The following is a 24024-nucleotide window of genomic DNA, read 5'->3' on the forward strand; positions in this document are numbered from 1 at the left end:
CGCCTAGAACCGCTCGGCCACCGCGGCCGGCAATTTGAATAGAGATATGCTTTTAACTTATACTATGGTCTCATATGATATGGCAATTGTGACAGTACCATGTGATCTACAGTTACTACTTATCTGATGTGCCCGTCCAGGAGTCCAGTCATAATAAAAACATGTGGGCGTGTGTACCTTGCTTACGCCACAGGCACAGATGTTGCCATTCAGCTAACTTATGACTTCCAATGCATCATATGTTTGTTTTAAAGTACTATCCACTCTCCCACAAGCTAACAATACATCACTAAAATTGACTGATTGGTACTGTCCTGGCATGTCTACAATGTCCAAAATGGCAACAGCACTCGCACAAATATAGTGATGGTATTTCTGACTTTTCCTACAATAGACACAAGTATTGAGTTGTCAGAATAAGTCATCCCACAGCATACAGTTTGTATCCAAAATTTAAGTAGTGTGGCTTGTTCGGTAAATCCAAATTTAATGTCTAGTTCTCCAAAAGGTTTCCTAGTGGCTTTTTACAAGAATTTTAACCCATCAAATATTTTATGTATGTGAGGACTGTTAAATTGTTCTTTTGTTTTGTATCACTAAATTGTGATAAAGTTAAAAGAATTTATGTAGCTAATGTTTCTGTTGCCACCAACCTTGGCAACAAAATAATGTTGTGCACAGCACCATTACAGAGAAGTTCCTTGTCATTCTTTGGATAAAATAGTACAATACTCATACCTGAGGAGACAACAAACTTAATGACTTCATTAGAACCATGCTTTGTGAGACATTTTGGTACATCATAACAAGTCAAATTTACATTACAGTGTTACTTATTTTGAAGTACAATTTTTAATTGTACTTTTTTTTTTTACAGGCTAACATCTGCAGAAGTAAAACACACAGCACTCAGACTTACCAGAGCCATAAACGATCTACAATTGCATGTCAGACAACCAACACGAAAACTGTGTCTTGTCAAACAAAGACTGATGGTTCTTCCAATGTACCTACTTTAAAAAATTTCATTTTTGGATTAAGAGGACGTACTGATGCACAGCAGTATTTAGTCACCCTTACAAGGCCAGTTAGTGAATGAATCATAATCACTTGGAAATAAAACAGTGATGTAAAAAGCAAGCACTATAAATATTCATGAGTAATATTTTTAACTGCCGTCCTTCCACTTTCAACGCAGTTTCTGCCATAAGTTTATGTACTGGCTTTCTGTTTACAACAATTTTCTTTGTTTTAGACAGGATTTCCCATTTTCAGAAAAAGTGAAGAAAGGCTCTTTGAACTGTGCCAATAATTCTAATTTTATGGTATTTGTGTGAGCACACAAGCAAACAGTATCAGAATGAATCTTTCATCCTATGGTAGAGCTCACCCTGTTTTGAAATTTAATGACAGATTTAAACTGTGTTCTGGACCAAGATTGAAATTTGGCCCCTTGGCTTTTGTGGTCAATGCACTTGTGATGAACTGGGCTATCCTATTATGACCACAGTGCATCAAGAGTCATGACTGAGTAGTTTATAGTTCACTTGTAAGGGTATTTCCTGCATAAGGCTAGGCATGATGTTTCAGTAATAATGAAGCATACAGTTTTAATCCGAAATTTTCATATAAACTGTTAAAATTTCATCATATTAAATGCAGTATGAGATAATGTGCAGGAAACAGCAAGTAAAATTTCTACATGGAGCCGGAATTATTTTAGGCAGTATCAAGGTCTAGTATTTTCAAACAATGGTAGTCACATATAGTAATTGCTGTTAGACAAATGGAGAGGCCACTATTTACCTTGAAGAGTCACAACTACCAGTACAGTTGATAGAAACACACAAGATTAAATATAACAGTCCTAGTTATAACATGATTTAAGCGGTATAAACCGGAAGGGAGGCACGTAAGAGATCATTGTTCTCTGTCTCTTATTCATTTTCTCTGTTTCGTGATCTGTTTTTTTAGTTTTTACTATTAACACATATTTCATTACACCTTATCACAAACAACTTTTTCTTTCTTGGAGAACATAAATATTATCTATAATTCTAGGATCAAATATCAAATCACTCTGAGATGACATTGTGTCCTCAGAACTGGTAAATTAATTAACCTTAATAATATTATTTAAACAGTCTGGAGGAAATGCTCCCTTATTTAGGTTCTCTACCCTTGTGCAAATAATAATGGTGGTAAACATTTCTCTGCACTCACCTCCCAGAGATTAAGCACTCTTTCCTCTAACTTTGTACCCTTGCTAATGTGACGTACATCTCTTCCCATACAGTGGTTGAGGTCCTCTCTTCCTGGGTCCACCTGAACCTGGTATAAGTTCTCTTCTCTGGGGTAGCTTACACATATTCTCACATAAAGTGCATCACATAGCTTCTCAGCTTCTTTACTATCATTTTGAGTACTTCAGTAATATTCACGCAAACAAAGTTGATACTCAACATGGTGGCTGATGGGAGCGACTGTAAATGGGAAATGCCTTTAGGGTCACTCCCATCAGCCACAGTGCCAAGAGTCAACTTTGTCTGTGCATGTAATACATCTCCGACTCCAGGCTCTGATTTTATCCGAACAGTTCTCCTGTCTGACTTTTCTTCCTATCACTACTCTCCTCCAAAACCTGTTCCTTCTACGTGTTAGCTTGTTACTCTTGTCTTTGGGTTATTCTAACATCTGGCTCCATTAATCCTCCCCTAAAAAAAGTGACAAGACTGTTTCCTATTAAAAAAAAAAAAAAAAGAGACTATTTTTGTTCCGACAATGTTTCCGACATCTGCTTGAAATCGTGTGCATGATGTTACACTGTTTGCATTTGTGTGTAATACTTTTTGACCTAAGTTTTTAAAATAATAAAATGTAATCATATATTTTATACATTTGCACACTCCAAAATGTCCATATCCTGTGTGAATAAAATTGATGAAATCGGACATTGTTTTTGGTATATAAAATCTCCATTTTAGTCTATCTTCCTTAACTCTCCAAAAAAACGCATTGTGTTGGATAGTCCAGTCTGACACATTGTTGTCTATTGTTCTTTCCTGGTTCAGTGTTGTCCATTTACCAACAAATTCTGCATTGTTAATTATGTCTTATTTAACTGGTGAAGCTAAGTTCCATATGTCATTGTTTGTACATCTTAATGCTAGAAAGTTTACATTAAAGGTAACTCCAGGACCTTCTGTCCTTACAATGTCATTAATTCCTATTGGTAAATGTGATATTACATCAAGAACTATATTTTGCAAACACTTAATATATCTGATATCAGTCCGGTATTCTTGTGAAACAAATGTACCCGTCATATAAGTCTACTATGCAACATGCAACTTTCCATAAGGAATGCTAAGTATTAGTGATCGGTATATACAGTTAACTCTGATCCCCAAATTAAAGTTTGAAATTTCTTAATCTCCATACAATAGCTAACAACTCATTTTCTGTTGCTGTATAATTTAACTCATGCTTACTTGACTCACAAATGCTAGCATATTGTGCTCTCCAAAACTCATCCAATTCATCCTGAAACAATGCACATGCTCTCCTGTACTCGGATGTATCAGTACTTAAATTAAAGGATGTTGTTGTTGTGGTCTTCAGTCCTGAGACTGGTTTGATGCAGCTCTCCATGCTACTCTATCCTGTGCAAGCTTTTTCATCTCCCAGTACCTACTGCAACCTACATCCTTCTGAATCTGCTTAGTGTATTCATCTCTTGGTCTCCCTCTACGATTTTTACCCTCCACGCTGCCCTCCAATACTAAATTGGTGATCCCTTGATGCCTCAGAACATGTCCTACCAACCGATCCCTTCTTCTGGTCAAGTTGTACCACAAACTTCTCTTCTCCCCAATCCTATTCAATACTTCCTCATTAGTTATGTGATCTACCCATCTAATCTTTAGCATTCTTCTGTAGCACCACATTTCGAAAGCTTCTATTCTCTTCTTATCCAAACTATTTATCGTCCATGTTTCACTTCCATACACGGCTACACTCCATACGAATACTTTCAGAAATGACTTCCTGACACTTAGATCAATACTGGATGTTAACAAATTTCTCTTCTTCAGAAACGCTTTCCTTGCCATTGCCAGCCTACATTTTATATCCTCTCTACTTCGACCATCATCAGTTATTTTGCTCCCCAAATAGCAAAACTCCTTTACTACTTTAAGTGCCTCATTTCCTAATCTAATTCCCTCAGCATCACCCTACTTAATTAGACTACATTCCATTATCCTTGTTTTGCTTTTGTTGATGTTCATCTTATATCCTCCTTTCAAGACACTGTCCATTCCATTCAACTGCTCTTCCAAGTCCTTTGCTGTCTCTGACAGAATTACAATATCATCAGCGAACCTCAAAGTTTTTATTTCTTCTCCATGAATTTTAATACCTACTCCGAATTTTTCTTTTGTTTCCTTTACTGCTTGCTCAATATACAGATTGAACAACATCGGGGAGAGGCTACAACCCTGTCTTACTCCCTTCCCAACCACTGCTTCCCTTTCATGCCCCTCGACTCTTATAACTGCCATCTGGTTTCTGTACAAATTGTAAATAGCCTTTCGCTCCCTGTATTTTACCCCTGCCACCTTTAGAATTTGAAAGAGAGTATTCCAGTCAACATTGTCAAAAGCTTTCTCTAAGTCTACAAATGCTAGAAACGTAGGTTTGCCTTTCCTTAATCTTTCTTCTAAGATAAGTCGTAAGGTCAGTATTGCCTCACGTGTTCCAGTGTTTCTACGGAATCCAAACTGATCTTCCCCGAGGTTGGCTTCTACTAGTTTTTCCATTCGTCTGTAAAGAATTCGTGTTAGTATTTTGCAGCTGTGACTTATTAAGCTAATAGTTCGGTAATTTTCACATCTGTCAACACCTGCTTTCTTTGGGATTGGAATTATTATATTCTTCTTGAAGTCTGAGGGTATTTCGCCTGTTTCATACATCTTGCTCACCAGACGGTAGAGTTTTGTCAGGACTGGCTCTCCCACGGCCGTCAGTAGTTCCAATGGAATATTGTCTACTCCGGGGGCCTTGTTTCGACTCAGATCTTTCATTGCTCTGTCAAACTCTTCACGCAGTATCATATCTCCCATTTCATCTTCATCTACATCCTCTTCCATTTCCATAATATTGTCCTCAAGTACATCGCCCTTGTATAGACCCTCTATATACTCCTTCCACCTTTCTGCTTTCCCTTCTTTGCTCAGAACTGGGTTTCCATCTGAGCTCTTGATATTCATACAAGTCGTTCTCTTATCTCCAAAGGTCTCTTTAATTTTCCTGTAGGCGGTATCTATCTTACCCCTAGTGATATAGGCCTCTACATCCTTACATTTGTCCTCTAGCCATCCCTGCTTAGCCATTTTGCACTTCCTGTCGATCTCATTTTTGAGACGTTTGTATTCCTTTTTGCCTGTTTCACTTACTGTATTTTTATATTTTCTCCTTTCATCAATTAAATTCAATATTTCTTCCGTTACCCAAGGATTTCTACTAGCCCTCGTCTTTTTACCTACTTGATCCTCTGCTGCTGTCACTACTTCATCCCTCAAAGCTACCCATTCTTCTTCTACTGTATTTAATTCCCCCATTCCTGTCAATTGCTCCCTTATGCTCTCCCTGAATCTCTGTACAACCTCTGGTTCTTTTAGTTTATCCAGGTCCCATCTCCTTAAATGCCCACCTTTTTGCAGTTTCTTCAGTTTTAATCTACAGGTCATAACCAATAGATTGTGGTCAGAGTCCACATCTGCCCCTGGAAATGTCTTACAATTTAAAACCTGGTTCCTAAATCTCTGTCTTACCATTATATAATCTATCTGATACCTTTTAGTATCTCCAGGGTTCTTCCATGTATACAACCTTCTTTCATGATTCTTAAACCAAGTGTTAGTTATGATTATGTTGTGCTCTGTGCAAAATTCTACCAGGCAGCTTCCTCTTTCATTTCTTAGCCCCAATCCATATTCACCTACTATGTTTCCTTCTCTCCCTTTTCCTACACTCGAATTCCAGTCACCCATGACTATTAAATTTTCGTCTCCACTCACAATCTGAATAATTTCTTTTATTTCATCATACATTTCTTCAATTTCTTCATCATCTGCAGAGCCAGTTGGCATATAAACTTGTACTACTGTAGTAGGTGTGGGCTTCGTATCTATCTTGGCCACAATAATGCATTCACTATGCTGTTTGTAGTAGCTTACCCGCATTCCTATTTTCCTATTCATTATTAAACCTACTCCTGCATTACCCCTATTTGATTTTGTGTTTATAACCCTGTAGTCACCTGACCAGAAATCTTGTTCCTCCTGCCACCAAACTTCACTAATTCCCACTATATCTAACTTCAACCTATCCATTTCCCTTTTTAAATTTTCTAACCTACCTGCCCGATTAAGGGATCTGACATTCCACGCTCCGATCCATAGAACACCAGTTTTCTTTCTCCTGATAACGACATCCTCTTGAGTAGTCCCCGCCCGGAGATCCGAATGGGGGACTATTTTACCTCCGGAATATTTTACCCAAGAGGACGCCATCCTCATTTAATCATACAGTAAAGCTGCATGCCCTCGGGAAAAATTACGGCTGTAGTTTCCCCTTGCTTTCAGCCGTTCGCAGTACCAGCACAGCAAGGCCGTTTTGGTTATTGTTACAAGGCCAGATCAGTCAATCATCCAGACTGTTGCCCTTGCAACTACTGAAAAGGCTGCTGCCCCTCTTCAGGAACCACACGTTTGTCTGGCCTCTCAACAGATACCCCTCCGTTGTGGTTGCACCTACGGTACGGCTATCTGTATCGCTGAGGCACGCAAGCCTCCCCACCAACGGCAAGGTCCATGGTTCATGGGGGGGGGGAATTAAAGGATATTTGTGGATATTTTAAAACTGGTGCTTCTACGAATGCTACATTAATTTTGTTGAAAGCATCAGACTCCTCACTTTGCTTCAGTAAGTTTAACCATCTCAGGTTATTCATTGGTTGACCTCGATTATATCACCAACAAAACCCTAGTAAAGCCTTTAACTGTTTGGTATGCTTTGGTTATGGGCATTCTTTTACAGCTCTGATTCATTCTGGATTTGGTTTTATCCCATTTACACCTACTAGGTACCCAAGGAATTTGAGGTTCTCCCTACCAAAAACTGACTTAGACAGTTTAACAGTAAAGTCTTTAACATGAAACATTTCTAGTGTCCTTGACTATAAATTTCAATGTTCTTCCCACATCTTGGATATTAGGAGTATATTGTCCACATAGATTATGACTTCTCTTAACAAATCTTTACCTAGCTCAGCATCTAGGGCTCTTATAAATACTGATACTGTGAAATTTGGCCCAAATGGTAATACTTTAAATTGGCATGACTTACCTTCATACAGAAATGTTGTAAATTTTTTTGAATTCCCGTCCAGTTTCACCTTCCAGTAACCAGGGTAAGCTCCATCAAACTGAAATATCTAGCTTGTTTGAATTTTGTCAAAATTTCATCTATATTGCCCTATGTACCTCTTTCAGTTTCTATATGTTTATTCAGAGTCAATATCAGATGTACTCCCAGCTGTGGCATTATGCAAGACCATTAATGGGGTTGTTACATACACTCGAGCTACATTCTATTATTGCTTCATACAACTGTGCCAACACCAAAATGAGTAATGATGGAACATTGAGCAGAAGCTAAATAAAAAGTTATTTCATTCATATGAACAATTCTCTTATCTTTACATCACAAGGCTTTGAGAAGTATTCACGCAAACCAGATGTATGTGGCAGTTAGTGATATTCGATAAGTGTAATAATAATAATAATTTGGATTGGTACAGGCCATGACAAGAACAGCTGGGATAGGGCAGTTGGTGGTCTGGTAAACAGCACATTGTTGTACCACTCATGCAACATTGTTGTCCATACAAGGCCTGAAGATACAGCAGCTTGCCTGTTCTCTCATCCTAGAAACCCCCAGTGGGATTGATGCATGAGCTGAAGTACCCGATGTTGCAGAGGTGTCAGTACCACCACCTGGCACCATTTCTCACCTTCCATAAGACGCAAAACACCTTGCCAGTCTTGAAGCTGATAGCACAAATACAAAAAAACAATGAAGGCCATGTGGATCAGAACTGGGGGATTTTGGAAGACCGATTCAACAGGGCAAATTCCAAATGAGAGAGAGAGAGATATTCAAGATCTACAGACATAAAAATGATGACCAACACTTCCTTTCTGATGAGAGAGTAATATTCCTGAGCCAGAATGTCTTTGACATAAACACAAAATTGGTCTTACATTCCATCCTCTAACTTACGAGGGAGAACCACCTCAATGACATGTGGGGGTGCATCTGTTGCCAACACCAATGGCAAGTGGGGCTGGTAAGTCACGAGGCAGTGTACTGATTGGAGGGCTTATTTTAAATTCTGAAAAGCCTAATATTGCATTTTTTCTGAAACTGAGGAAGGGAGAAGGAAAGGAAAGGGGTAGGTGTGAAATCCTGACTCCCTCTCTCACAGTATTGCAATGACAAAAGTTGAAAATTTATACCAGACCAGGACTCGAACCCAGATGCTTCACTTTTCTAGAATGGTTGCTACCATCTTGGACACACCACCTGTCGAACCCAGATTCCCACCTTATCGCATGCTGCATTGCTCATGCACTCTACTTGCAAATTCTTGATTCCCAAAGGGGTTTGAATGATATTTGTGCTTCCACACCAAAACATGTCACAGAGCTATTGTACTTGATTATATTACTATAACTAAGAGTTGTATGTTCTGTCAGACACATAAGCATAGTTAATCATATGTGGAAAGTTTAATTTGTAATTTAGTGATCTGCTTAGACCCAGATAAGGAGATCCACATGCAAGCTTCAAGACAGTCAGACCCATTCCTTGCTAAAGTGCTGCAAACTGCATGTGCATTTGTAAAATTGCACTGGGTGTAAAAACTTTTTCATTTAGCTTTGACATTTCATATGTGGGCACAGCCACAGTAATGAAGTGTTTCTGTATCAGACATTAAAGTGGTAAACAAATTCCATACAATCGTGGTCAACTGGCCACATTTGCAATACAGGATAGTACCATGCGTTGTTCATGGAAATACACTTTGTCTCCCAGTTGCCAGATGTTTTCTTCTTGCATCCCAGGTGGGACTGCCTGCATTATCAAGACAAGTGTTATAACTGTTTAGGTGAAGGCCACATTGCAGAAACATGCTGTAGCATGGCAGGTACTACGCAGGGGACCCAGCCAATGCAAATTTTTGGCAGTGAATAGATACCAACACCAGGTAAAATCTCCATACATGCAACAGTGCAAAACATTACAGTGACTTCTTATTTCAACAGGGGGAATATTGGTCTCAGTAATAAACCAGTCAACACACTCCAGCATGCTGTAATCAAGTTTCAAGTTCAAAGAGGTCATCCACACTTGGAGCACCCTCTCTTTCAGTACAACAGTGCTGGAACACACATGAATGCAGCAACACCTGCAAGTGTCACGCCTTGGATTCACTGTCTTCAATCATCCTCTATACAGTTGTGACTCTGCCACATCTCATTTTTGCCTGTTTTCAAAACTCAAAAGAATGCCTTTACGGACTTGATAGTGATAAAGCTGTACAACCAGAGGTGAGGTTGTGGCTCCATCAACACAATCAAACATTATACAGTGACAGTATCAACAAACTGGTCCTCGGGAGAAATGAGTTTGTCACCTGGGTGACTATGATGAGAAATAAATACATAGACATGAAGAATAATGATGTAAAATGTTAATATTGTGTTTTTTTTATTTATTTATAGTGCTTTAAGGGTTTTCAGATAAAAATTCTGAGGCTTTACTTTTGAACATATCCTTGTGTATTTTTGACTTAACCTCAACAAATCCATAATCCAAGCAGCTTTCAGTGTCCGTCTTATGATTGTGTAATAATTCTGGCCTTGCTCTGACAAAAGGAATATGTCAGACAATGGTAATGCTGACAGATTGGACTATGGGCCTAACTTTCAAACCAAAGAATATAACTAAGGATTCATAGGCAGCAGAAAGCCTGTTGGTTGTCCAGGCATTTAATCTCGCTTGCCTGAGAATATAATGCAGGGCACTTTTGGCAAATGTCCCAGTCTTCTTGAGTCTCATTAAATGGTTGAAACACTTGGATGGCTGACAGCTTGTGACTGTTGCAGCTGTTGTTATTTAGTTCACCTTGATCAATACCAGCTGTTGTGAATGGATTGAGTGCTTGATCAAGTAGTTGTGATGATGATGATGCTTTTGCTGCTGTTCTCGTAGCAGTTTTAGCTGATGTTGCCAAAGCTTGAGAAATCGCATCCACAGTAGCGGAGGGTAAAGCAAAGCTGTATCCTCTTTGTTGCTACTGCTGTAACCCTCACTTCGGGCCTCAATGTTTGTTGAATATAAATAACTTCTGTAACAACAATGTAACTAGTCAGTCAGCCTGTGAACCAAGCAGAAACAGTTCCTAGTGAAATATTCATCAAAGGAACAATGGAAATTATTCTGAGATCATTCCAGAGTAGAAGAATAAAATCCAGCCACGACTGAACCAGAAAACCCATATTTCGCTATCGAAGTTCCAAATAGCCAAGAAATGGTAGAAACCACTAGCGCATAATTGTCACACTAAACACACAGTAACCAGTCAGTACTGCAGAGGTGAGTCAAATAACAACAGCCGAGGCCAAAACAGCCGATGGGTGGCCTTATATTGGCCTCGCCAGGGAAGGACATTACCAGCCTGCAATATTGGCGCTGTTCTCACCACAGGCACCTTCGCCGGATATTTGGAATGTCACAGGCATTCGCATATCAATATCATACATCTGCATTTCTGATGGATGTTCACTTCTTCGGAATAAATGCCATTTCCATATAACAACAAAGAGTTTATCTGTGTGTAGACTCCATTTTAACTTATCAACTAAACCTCAAGGAATTTTACGTTCAGTTTCACTTGGGGTATGAGCATCAGTACATACTATTGGTGTTAGCAGGTCATTTTTGTTTGTTTGAAATCAAATAATATGACAGCACCTGAAGGGCCTGGGACTTAATTTCATTTTCAGCATACTTAGTCATATACTCTTTCATCTTGCTTGTTCTACAACAATATGATTTTAGCTTGTATCCATCAATAGGAATGTTTCCAGTTTTGTGAATGAACAACAAATCTCATATTCTATCTATCCTTTCATTTTCCACTTGTCTGTTTTTTCATTAATTTGTTTGTTTTCCTGTCTCTTCTAGTAATTCCCAACACACATCTCTCCATTTCTCATTGAGGAACCTGGAGTTTTTGAACAGTTTTCACATTAGAATCCTTGTATCGCTGCCATAAGTTAAATCTGATACATATTGAACATTTAGTTTTGAAAATCTTGTTTAATTTACGTAGCGTGCTCCACACCACACAGACTACTCAGCACACTGTTTTAATCTTAATGCAATTGATTTTCAGTCCCACTTTCAAACTCATTCTAATAATTTTTCATTTTTTTAAACAGAAGTTTATGTGCAATAAAGCAGCAGACATTACACCATCATCAGCAAAACAAATGTGGTTTCAATATCTTCTAGTAACTCATTATTTCTTTTTCTCTGTTTACGTATCTTTAAATTACTTCTGTGGCTACTGCAAATATTTCTAGTGATACGGAATCCCTCTTTCAATTTCAGACTTCTCAATATCTTGATGAAATCTAAATTGAACTTTAGCACTGATAAATACATTCTTCAATGCACTAACGAAGTTTGTATCAACACCTTCGTAATGTAGTATATTGTGATGTTCAGAATTCATCGATAGCATATCAATTATAAATTACAATACTCACACTGATCATTGTGTACGTCCACTACCGTTAATATTTTATTTTTATCAGTGCCCTCTGGTACAAAAATTAGTGTAATTAGCTGATTTACACTGAAAGTTAAACATATACTATATGTTAAAGATCATAACCAGAATTGGAGTGTAAACAGGTGGCAAACATTGTGACTTCAATTTTCAGGCACAAAAGCAATAGTTATCTTACAAACATTTAACATAATATTACCAAAATATGATAGTAATATAGAACCAGCTCAATTTAAAAGTAATTACCTTTTTTTTATGTATTGCATTATTCACTGAACTGGATCCAAATATTTGCGGGGGCTAACCTTTCTACATCATCAAGGCTGTACTCAATCAAAGCACAGTACCATGGTGAGTTTCCTGTTTCCAGCCAACTTCTCCAGAGGAAGAATTTTGCCAGAAAACCTAAATCTTTCTTGAATTTTCCATTGTTTGAAATGCAGACAATAATTTATTGAAGAACAGGGTGGCGTACCTGATTAACACTGAGCAAGTTCAGCATCGAAGGAAGTGATTATAAAGACATGACTCAGGGGGGGAAAGCATTTAACAATGGCACCTACAGGAAACAGCAAAAAGTGTAGTAGGTAGGTACTAAATTTGAACAGCTCTGCAGAATTTTGCAATAATAAGACCAATAATTGAGAAAATTTTAATGTTTGAAGAAAAAAATTTGTCCATTTGAGAAAAGAAAACCGATCACAATTCTTAAGAGCTCCCCAAGTGTTCTACTGGAAACACTGATTTCATGCAGGTAATAGTTTATGGGATAACTTTAATAATCAGGTATCCATTTTCTCCACTACAGAAAATACACAAAATCGTACTGGAGTTCTGATGAGTTCCGATAACAGTTCTGGATAGGACCCTAAAGAGTTTCATCAAAAAATCTAATGTTTCTTCTGAAGCTATTTACAATTGCATTAATGTGGGACACACTTCACAAAGATATGGCTTCTTGATTGGAAGCTGTGTCATTGTCCTAGTTCTGATCAGTGTATGTAGGTACAAGTCAGCACAGTCTCAACTGTCATGTATCTGACTGCTGACAACCGCAGTAATCTAAAAGTAGTTATCATTTTTGGTATACTTATTCTGTTGCATGACAACAACTTTAACACTATTTGATACAATTAAGCACCAGATTTGAAGACAGCATTCTCCATAGTGTGCTTTCATGAACTCCTGTTAATGCAGTGTTTGATACTTACTGGCATTTTCCAACATTTACCAAGACATACACTATTTCACAGAGAATATCAGAGGTGTCATACAATCCAACCATCTTTTGTACCTTCGGTTCTGAACTGTGTGGATAAACCTAGAGCTATGGCATTAACTACATGAGAATTCTGAGGCTGCTGGGAATTGTTGGATGTAGAGTACAGTAAACCTGTATGACACACATTTCTAAATGTAAGCTTCTGTATACATTCTGGAATTTGAAAAATGCTGTTTCTAATTTTGAACAAGAAAATGCACCTCTAAAGGAAAACCCTACGACATGATAATTAGGGGTTTCATTTGGCATTTTTTGTTGAAGTTAGATACCATCTCATAGCCCAAATATAAAATTAGAAGGCAAGAGTACCAATACATTTAAAACTGTATTCAGTTACAAAATGAGAATTTGAATCAATTTTCTTAGCTGAATGAACAGAGTCAATGTACTGTGGATAACAGCAGTGTGACCAAATATACTGAAAAATGTAAATACTGCAAGATGCATTTTCATAAGTTTTAAACCCGTTTTTACTTAGCGAACAAAACATAACGCAGATTCCCAGAGAGACAGAAATAGAGCTGATTTGTTAAAAACAATTTCATTGTTAATAATTGTAAGTGAAAAGCTTTTCTATACAAATAAAAGCAATCCTGCCATAACTTCTGGCATTCGTTATGCAGTGAACATGTCCTAGAGTTTAGAACATTTGCAGACAGATATATAAATCCATGTCTGAGACAACTTGCAGATGAATAGCTTCTCATCCGACTTTTACTACAGGCGAAAAGTCACAGATGAAAGAACCAAATATGGTGCGTAAGGCTCACGTGCTGTAACAGATGTATGTACACATTAATTAAAAATTTAAAACTGTTATTTAAGTCTACAAACCCTCCTATCCTGAGCAGAGAGAACAGACAAGTTCCGAGTGCACGCACACTCTTTTCAGATCCAGAAATATGGCCCACAGTTTTTTTTCCACCACCAAACAGCACTCTCCGGCACCTGTATCAACATAAGTAGGGCACAACAGCACTCAACCTCTCATCAAAGAGATTATTTCCGACTATTGGTGAATGGTGCTCCAATAAACTTGTGTCTTTTGAATTGATGGAACTGCATGAGTCATTTTCTCTTTAAACCCATCCAAGTCAACAAGATCCTACCCATACCCCTACCCCTGTTTTCCAACCCCAATGATGAATATATGAAAGTGAAAAGGTGCTCGATGCATCTGAATTCCTCTGTGAAAAAAATAGCGTATGTCTTGGTAAATGTTGAAAAATCCCAATAAGTATCGAACACTGAAGTAACAGGAGCTCGTGAAAGCACATTATAGAGAATGTGGGAAAGAGTATCAAATTAAATTAATGTTGTTGTAATACAACACTATATGTAAAATGACAATTACATAATGACAGTTGACACTGTGTACCGAATTGTACCTACACGCACCGATCGCAACTGGGGCAGCAGCAGAAAGCTTTTCACTTACAATTATTAACAATGAAATTGTTTTTAACAAATCAGCTTAGTGAAGTGGATCCCCTATTATTACTGCAATTATAAATATCTTTACAAGAAATTACATAAGTTTCCCAATAAAACTCTGAGTGCTATCCAGAACTGTCATCAGAATTGTAGAGCTATTTCTTACATTTTCTGTGGTAGAAATGAGTCCCTCATTATCCCAATTATCTCAAACTATTACCTGCACAAAAAATATTAAGGTTTTCTGTAGCACACTTGGGGAGCTCTTCAGAACTGTGATCACAATTTTCTTTTCTCACTTTGGGAAATAAAATTTTTTTCCAACAAAAAAATTTTCTTAGTGTTTTTCGGGAAATTCCACAGAACTATTCAAATTTAATACACAGAACTCCTTCGGAGGAAGGACTTTGTCCAAAGGCATAAATATCACTAGTATTCTTTTTATTCTGTTTGTAGTCCAACCCCTCTTTGCAGTAGCAACCTGTCCTTTATAGTTATTCCCAGCATTTCCAAATCCTTACCTTATGAATTTGTTTCTAGATTCGTACAAAGTGTGTCCCAAGAGGAACCAACAATATTCAGGGATATGAGAGGACTGATCATTCAAAGAAAAAAATGTTTACTAAAAATGGGCTCTAAAACGCATACGTCCCGGAGTTGCTAGTCTCCCATCTGGCACCTCCCCATGTGGCAGATTGGAGAACATTCACCAGATACGGTTGACACCAGGGAAACAAAATAACTGGGGCAGACCAAAACTAGCAAAAACAACAACTGCTGCCTTGCAGTTGGAGTTGGGTCTCTAAAGGCTAAGGGAGGAAAACCCTGATTAGAAATCACCCATCCCCTGGTAGGCACTGGACGTAGGGGTGACAGCCTGCTCTGTAAAAAACAACTGTTGCTAAACTTCTGCAAAGCAAAGCCGGATGGATGAAGGAAGACGGATCTGGCATGGAAAAGGACAATGAGGATGGAATACAAGTGAATGAAGGAGGGAAAATTAGGAAGGAAAATTAGGAAGAAGAGAAATATAAGGCGTAGATCAGATCAATATATTGGTACTTGGAATGTCAGATCCCCATATCACCCAGGTGCACTGAAAGTAATGCTGGACCAAATAATGTATCTGAAGCAAAATATAATAGCGCTACAAGAAATTAGATGGCCAAGGAGTGGAGTTTTAGAAGAGAAGGAAGCGAATATGTTATATAGATGCAGAGAAATTCAATCATGAGTTGGGGACAGGATTTGTTGCACATCATCAATTAAAGCATTTGGTAATAGGGTTTACACCCATTAGTCCATAATTAATGCCCACGCACCAACAGAAAAATCCGAAGAAGAGAAAGAAGTATTCTATGAATCTTTGTAAAGAGAAGATGATGAGTGAGTGTCCAGGGCATGGTATTAAAATAATAGCCAGAGACCTAAACGCTCAGGCGGGGAAAGAACAGATTTATAGACCGATAATTGGCCCCCACAGCAAACGTGCTACAAGTAATGAGAACGGAGCAAGGCTTATACTGTTTGCAGCATTTAGAAATATGGTAATAGTGATGTGTTGGCAGAAGAGCCAACACCGTGTTACTAATGGAGGCCGAAATACACACGTTTTAGCTCACGCAGGCTGGCGTGAGGAGGGAAGGACTATACTGACGTGAGGTCTGGAACATGACAAGGAATTAGAATTCAGAAAGTGGACGTAATTAGTTTGATACTTAACTTTAATCCATTAATGATGAATGTCGTTCTTGACGGTACATGATTCACAGTATTATCTGTTCAGAATACATTCATTCATAGTAACTGAATATGGCGCCTTGCTAGGTCGTAGCAAATGACGAAGCTGAAGGCTATGCTAAACTGTCTTCTCTGCAAATGAGAGTTTATGTAGGCAGTGAACCATCGCTAGCAAAGTCGGCTGTACAACTGGGGCGAGTGCTAGGGAGTCTAGACTACACCTGCCGTGTGTCAGCACTCGGTCTGCAATCACTAATAGTGGTGATACGCGGGTCCGACGTATACTAAAGGACCGCAGCTGATTTAAAGGCTACGACCTAGCAAGTGTGGTGTCTGGCGGTGACACCACAAATAGGATCAACAATGTTCCCACATAAAGAAATACACTGCATGGGAACACAGTAAACCAGATTGACCATGTGTTGATAGATGTGAAGAGGCAAATCGGACCTATTGAATGTGAGGAGTCTCAGAGGCCCAAACATAGATACAGATCATTTTCTGGTATGGGCATGGGTGAGGGCGAGGGCAAGGATATCTTAATGCAGCAAAAGAAGTCTGACCCAGGGCACAGAAATATAACAACTTTAGAATCAGTGGAAGTTAGAGAACAGTATCAGGAGAAGATAACTCTGATTCTGGGAAACGTTGGAGGATATGACAACATCGAAGATCTGTGGGAAGCGATAAACGGTGGACAGAAGGGCAAGAGAGGTACTTGGAATTGGGACAAGAGAAGTAAGACCATCATGGTTTGATCCTGAACGCGAAATAGCAACTGAAGAAAAGAACAAAGCTTACGGAAGGACACTGCGATCACACTGTACGAGGACGTTGATAGAGTAATACAAAGAAAAACTGGAGATTGAAAAGAGGGCTCACCAAAGAAAAGAGAGAGAATGAATGAAAGCGTCAAAGAAATGGAGCTCATGAGAAGCAGAAATGAAATAAGAAAATTCTAGGGAGAGGTGAATGCGGCACATAAGCCTTTTGGTAGTAAAACAAGCTTAATAAAAGATGAGACAGGGAATATAATAAGTGAAGAGAAGTGAGTATGTGAAAGATGGCACAGGTATTTTTAGTCTCCTCAACCCTAGAATCCAATAGAAAGAATGGGGAAGAGGACCCAGACAACACTGCCCCACCAAATATAAAAGTGAAAATTGCTATGAAGAAATTGAAATACAACGTAACTGTTTAAGCAACAAGGCAGAGAACTGGAACAAAGCCTTCTGAAAATGGTCACCAGAATATGGAAAGTGGAGAAAATGCCCCAACAATGGAAAGAGGGTATGATATGTCCCATATATAAGAGAGGAGATCAGATTGACTGTGGCAATTACAGGCGGATCACATTACTTAATCTGGGATATAAAATACCCTCTAATATACTATTTGACAGAATCCTCTCAATCATACAGAGGGAGACGGGGCCGTACCAAAGCAGATTTCTTTCTGGGAAGGCAACTATAGCTCAAATTTTCACCGTAAGACAAATCCTGGAAAAAACAAACAAATGTGGGGCTGGCACGCATCACTGCTTTACAGATTTCAAAGCAGCTTATGATAACATAAATAGAGAGCAGTTATATCAAGCTCTAGATGAACTGGGAATATTGAGAAAGTTGGTAAGGCTTGTGAGAATGACAATGGCGAAACACAAGGTAGAAAAAGAATAGGAGGAATGATGTCCAATACATTGAGCATTAAAAACGGAGTGCGACAAGGGGATGCATTGACACATCGTCTCTTTAATGCCACCCTGGTAATGAGAAATGCAAACGTTCTGAATAGGGGAACGATCTTCTATAAATCAGTGCAGATACTGGCATACGCGGATGACAGATATAGTAGCAAGAACTCAAAAAGCAATGGAAGAAACATTTACAGCTCTCAAACAGTCTAGTAGGAACATAGGGTTAATTATCAATGAACAAAAAAAAAAAAAATATATGGCAGCTGGAAAAGCACAAAGAAAATATGACAAATGCAACAACAGTGGGCAATTATACATTTGAGAGAGTTGAACATTTAGAGTACCTGGGCTCGACAGTTATCTATGAAATTAAGCAGAGATTAATACTAGTCAATAGAGCATATTTGGCCCTAACAAGACTCCTATCCTCAAGGCTCTGGCTCGTGCCACCAAATTAACTATCTATAAATCACTTATATGAGCAGTGTTTACATAGGACTCTGATACCTGGACCTCAACAACTAAAGATATTGAAATACTGGATGCATTTGAAAGAAAGGTACTTAGACGAATTATCGGCCCAATCTGTGAAAGAGGAAGATGTAGGACGACATACAACCATGAGTTGTATATCATATGCAAAGACCAACCCATAAAAGGATAGTGAAATCATCCAGACTGAGGTGGGCGGGGCATGTGGCTCGCGTGAATGATACAGAAGTACCAAAAAGAATATTACAAGAAAAGCCAGGAGGGCAGAGAGGACGTGGTCGAACAAGAGCCAGATGGGAAGATGGAGTACTCTATCTTTGGAAGATGGGCTATAGAAACTGCAGAGTATTTGAAAAGGACCGAGAAAAATGGAAGGTAATTGTAGAAAAAGCCAAGGCTCATCCTGAGCCGTGGAGCAAAGGAAGAAGAGGAAATGAATATGTTAAGAACTATTAGCACTACATCTTCAATACTATGAAACAATTTTCTTCTAGCACAGGCTCCTTGCTTCCCTATTTTGAGAGGTGGTAGTATGAACTAAAACAATGAAAAAATATTCAATAAACATGGGCTGTGAAGGTCATACTTTAAGACCTAAGGGTATTTTTTCGTCTTTGCTATTGTGGAACACTTCTACTGAACCAGTGCTCATAAGGTATGCATTTTACGGCCAACGCCTGACATGTTTTTTATTGTTTTGGTCCATACTGCTTCCTCCCCAAAATATGGAAAGCAAAGAGCTTGCAGTTAAATGGACCTGTTTCACAGTATCAAAGCTATAGTACTCGTAGCTCTTAAGGTGTACAGCTTGAAGTCCATGTTTACTAAACTTTGCTTTGAATGATTAGTGATATCCCCAAACATTGACCATTCCTCTTGGGACACCCTGTATACTTTTAGTCCGATCTTACAAGCCTATAACTTGCAATCTGCAAGTAGTTTAATACAATCTTATCCCATACACTGTTTGTCATATGATGAAATGCAATCAATCTGAAGATATATTTTCTGTAACCGTTTAAAAAAGATGTTCAGAAAAAAATATGTAGAATTTATAACTGATCAGACTTTTTAATCACAAATTTTAAGCATTGGGTCACTATATCCTTCACTGTGAGTATATTACATTTTACCAAAATTAGCAAATCAACTGTCGTGCAAATAATAATAGATGTTTTACTGCCCGGCCAGGCACCAGTGTCAGACATGAGGCTTAAGGCTCTGCTGTGGCTACTGGCAATCTTGTAGTTCATATGTTAACGTTGTACTTCACAAAGGCTACAAATGTTTGACCTCTGGTAACACTGATCTCACATTTTTCCAATGAACTACATTTGTTTTGTTGCAGTTTCAGTGTAGCACTAGAAACCCACTGCTATCCTCATCATGAGCTTCCACTGTTTACTCAATATGAATGTTAAGAAAACCAACACAGCTGTTTATGAGCATTTATTAAGTCACTAATAGCTTTGTTCTACACTAATACCTGCAGGTGACAAATGCACTGATGTCATGATCAAAAATTTTAAGCCAATAAAACTGTAAGGTCCCAGAAAGATTTCAAGTCTCAATCCAGTCTTGGTGCCTATCTTCATTTGTTACTTCAGTCTGCTTATGCACACAAAAAAATTTAAAAACTTTAATTCAAGACTATATACAGATCTTTCAAAACATGATTATCCATGAGAAAGTAACTTACATTTCAAAGTATCAAAACAAAAAAAAAAAAACCAAAAATGAGAGTTTTAAAATATTTTTAGACAGACAACCACAATCTGACAACAAGCTGAATTACCATGTACTTCATGTGAATAGAAGCCAACTGTGAGATTAGGATCAGATTATGTACGTGAAGTCAGTTCTTTCAGACACATCCGAAAGAACACACAATTAAGGCCATGATGGGCAATGATCCCTTCAGTGCAGAGGCACACTAAGCTCGAACTAATGGAAATAAATGAGATGCCCGAGTAATGAGGCTAAAGAGAGCAGGGGCACGACATCAGTAGTGTGTGGAGAATTATGGTCCAACTAGAAGTGTGCTAGAGCAGTCCACACAGTTGTGGTGACCAGTGTGTCCAGATAGTGTAGTCAGCACATCTGTCTAGTAAGTAGGAGACCCGGGTTCAAATCCCAGTCCGGCACAAACTTTCAACTTGCTGTTTCATATAAATCAATGCCCACTGACAGGTAATATGTAATTCCTTTGTATCAAATTCACTCTTGTTATTGATACCAAATTCAGATGAGATGTAGCAAGTATGTGCTCTGTCCTCATGAAGGGACAAAAGAAGTTGAGGAAGTTTACAAACTCAAGATCAGAGGGACCTACCTTTTTTGAGGAAGGTAAACAAGATCTTATTGTTTTCCCTGGTCCCAACAGGTGAGTTGCTTTGATCGCTAGTGAACTTCCACTCCATTCTAACCTTCCCAAAGCTACCCCTCTTTCTTCCCTGAGGAATGAACTTTCAATTCCAAAAGATGGGTTAGTGTTTCCACTATTATGGGTATGCTGGCAGTATTTAACCTCTCAAAAGTAATTGTCTCTGCAAGTGTATAGTTTTGTTAAGTGAATTCTCCTTTTCATAAAATGACAATTTTTGCTATATACAGAGTGCATATCAGGTGATTTAATTTTGTTGGTACAGAAATACAATTTGTATCATAACTGGACATTTACAAGACATAGACATAGTATGAAAAATTCTCACTGGAATAACTACAATTATTGTAACCTAATATTCTACAACCATTAGTAAAACAATGAAGTTCACATACGTAAGTATTTATAATAAAAAACTAATGTTGACGAATAAATCAGATAAACTGGCATGCCTATTACAATGGCAGTATGTGCTGCAACAATCATGACAACTCAATGCACTGGTTCACTTTTCCCTATGGGAATGCAATTTCCTAAACAAAAATCCCTCCTATAAAATTTCCTCACATGTTCCACACTGCTCAGTAAAATCAATGTATCAACTGCACTACAAATTACATTGAATAAGAAATTGTAAATAGGCAATGCCGACAGTAAAAAACATCCAATTTCATACATCTTTCCTTTTTATGACTATGTTCAGTTACAGCACTAATCACAGAAAGAGGCATGTCTAGATCACATCCTCTACTTACAGAGTTTACAGTTATGTACATGTAGCAAATGGTTTCACTTTAGCAGCTGGTAGCAGACATGGCAACATTGCAGGGTGGAGGTAAAGTGGGGTGAGGTGGAGAAACAGACAACCACAATCTGCATAAAATTACAAGGACTGAAGAGGAAATAATGACTGGGACCACACTAGCAGAGATAAGATGCCCATAAATAAGGAGGCACACTAATGAATGGTTAATTTCACTTGTCACTCCAAGCATATAGCCCACTGCAGCAATTCATTGTACAGCCATCCCAAGGTATTACAAGTTGAGAAGCAATACCAATATGTAAAAACTCTCATATCAACACATACATCCTACACATCAATTAGAATCAGGATCAGTTGATCTAATGACAAGGCAACACCTACACGTATGAGGAGTATGCATACATTTGGGAGAAATGTAGAATGTTATCTCGCAAAATGCTGAACAAGCCCAGTTGATAACTACAGACACACTGTCTGCTAATTATAAGCCCTGATACGACCAAACAAAAAGAAAAGTACTGAGTAGCATAAATGCCAGTGGTAAACTTAACATCAAAATTGGGCACCCTGTGGTAGATGAAGTGAAGCAATTCTTGTAGTTCAGAAATGAGGTAAAGAGATGACAGGGGACTAAGGAAGTGTGATGTGAATGGTTATTTTTCCATTTATAACTCTTGTGTCCAACCTTACCATATCAACTTGCTCTTACATGTACTCAGGTGAGGAGCTTTCCACTATCCTCTTTCCCTCAGAGGGAGAATATTGTGCCAATGCATTTACATATTACTATATAATGAGTAGTTTTCTAAACAATGGAACTAGTATTCAACTGAACTGTCCTACATTAGAACTGAAAGAAATTTAACGAAAGGACAGATGCCATTAAATGCCCTTGATTCCCAACATGACCCACATACAATTTTGACTTATATCATATTCAATGTTCTTACATGGCTCTGGTGCAAATTCACTTTAAGCACTATCAAACCACATTTCCATCTCACCTGATCTCAAACAAACCAGGCACTCTTGTTGACAGTAGAAAAATTTTTAATTGCAAATACGTGACTATTTTTCTCTTAATCAACTTTCTCTTAAACAATATACTGAACACTGAAAAACTACAATTCATTTGCCTTCAGCCGTTGTCACATGCAAGTAACGTCCGAACTGGAAGAGCACACCATAATTTCTGATGTATGAATATTAATTACCATGACCAACTTGCACAGATAATTTTAAAACAATTGTTTTAGAATTTACGTAAATCATAATTACTGTTTTTAAGCAATAGCCCAGACCTGCATATGAATACACACAATACCAAAAGAGCAACTGGGTTCCCATAATTTTTGATAATTAAACATTTACTCGCAAATGCATCTCTCTCACAGTCACAGTAACTATCTGAGATTACAAGCACACATTTACTTCACCACTTTCCTACTTGTCACTGAGAATGAACTTATACTGCCCTTGAGTTTTGATTAGCTTCAGCATACTAATTGGATGCTGTAAAATTCCTAAGGAAAAGGGGGCATGTTCACATCATTAAGCTTGCATTTTCTGTAGCTGTTGGTGCAGTACTCAATAAGCAAATATTAATTTCCATATTTGGTCTGCAACTTGAAAGTTTGAAGAAGTCAAATTAGTGATTTTGCACATTTGAGGACTTACTCGAAGGGCATGTGTAATGCCTGCATTAATCAACTCCGCTCGTGGGTCTGGGTCATGCTATCGCAATATTCTTCCCCTATGAAAATTGAATGAAAGCTGTCAAAAATAGTTATTTTGCCTAAAAATACAAGCCAATGTGACTACAATCTTTACTGGAGCTCAAAGGTTCATAGAAGATACAAGACATCAACTATTAACACAAATTTATTAAGTGAATGAGTGTTTTTATCTAAAGACGTGCTTTAAATATTGCATAAATGTGAGACACCAAACTGATGGATCTGTTGCGACTTGTATTTCGAACTCCCATCCTTTAAACTTGACCACACCTTCTGTTGTAACTTAGATCTCAAGTGAAAAACAAGAGCAGCCAAAATTTAATCAATTTATTTAAAACAATATAGCCCACCTGATTAAAAAACAGACCTTACCTCATGGCATTTGACTTCTATTCATCCAAATAAGATTGGTGACAACTTTCTCAAGAGGTATTTTCAACAGGCCTCTTCTAGCACACTAAAACACTTGCTGCATCTGGTGTAATTTCTAAAACAAAAAGCTTGGGGAATAAATCTAAGGGCTGTGATGGAACCATACCAACAGCCTACTGCAAGTTAACTGATTGCAG

The sequence above is a fragment of the Schistocerca serialis genome, chromosome 4 (assembly GCF_023864345.2).
Source record: "Schistocerca serialis cubense isolate TAMUIC-IGC-003099 chromosome 4, iqSchSeri2.2, whole genome shotgun sequence".
In the NCBI taxonomy this organism is placed as follows: Eukaryota; Metazoa; Arthropoda; class Insecta; order Orthoptera; family Acrididae; genus Schistocerca; species Schistocerca serialis.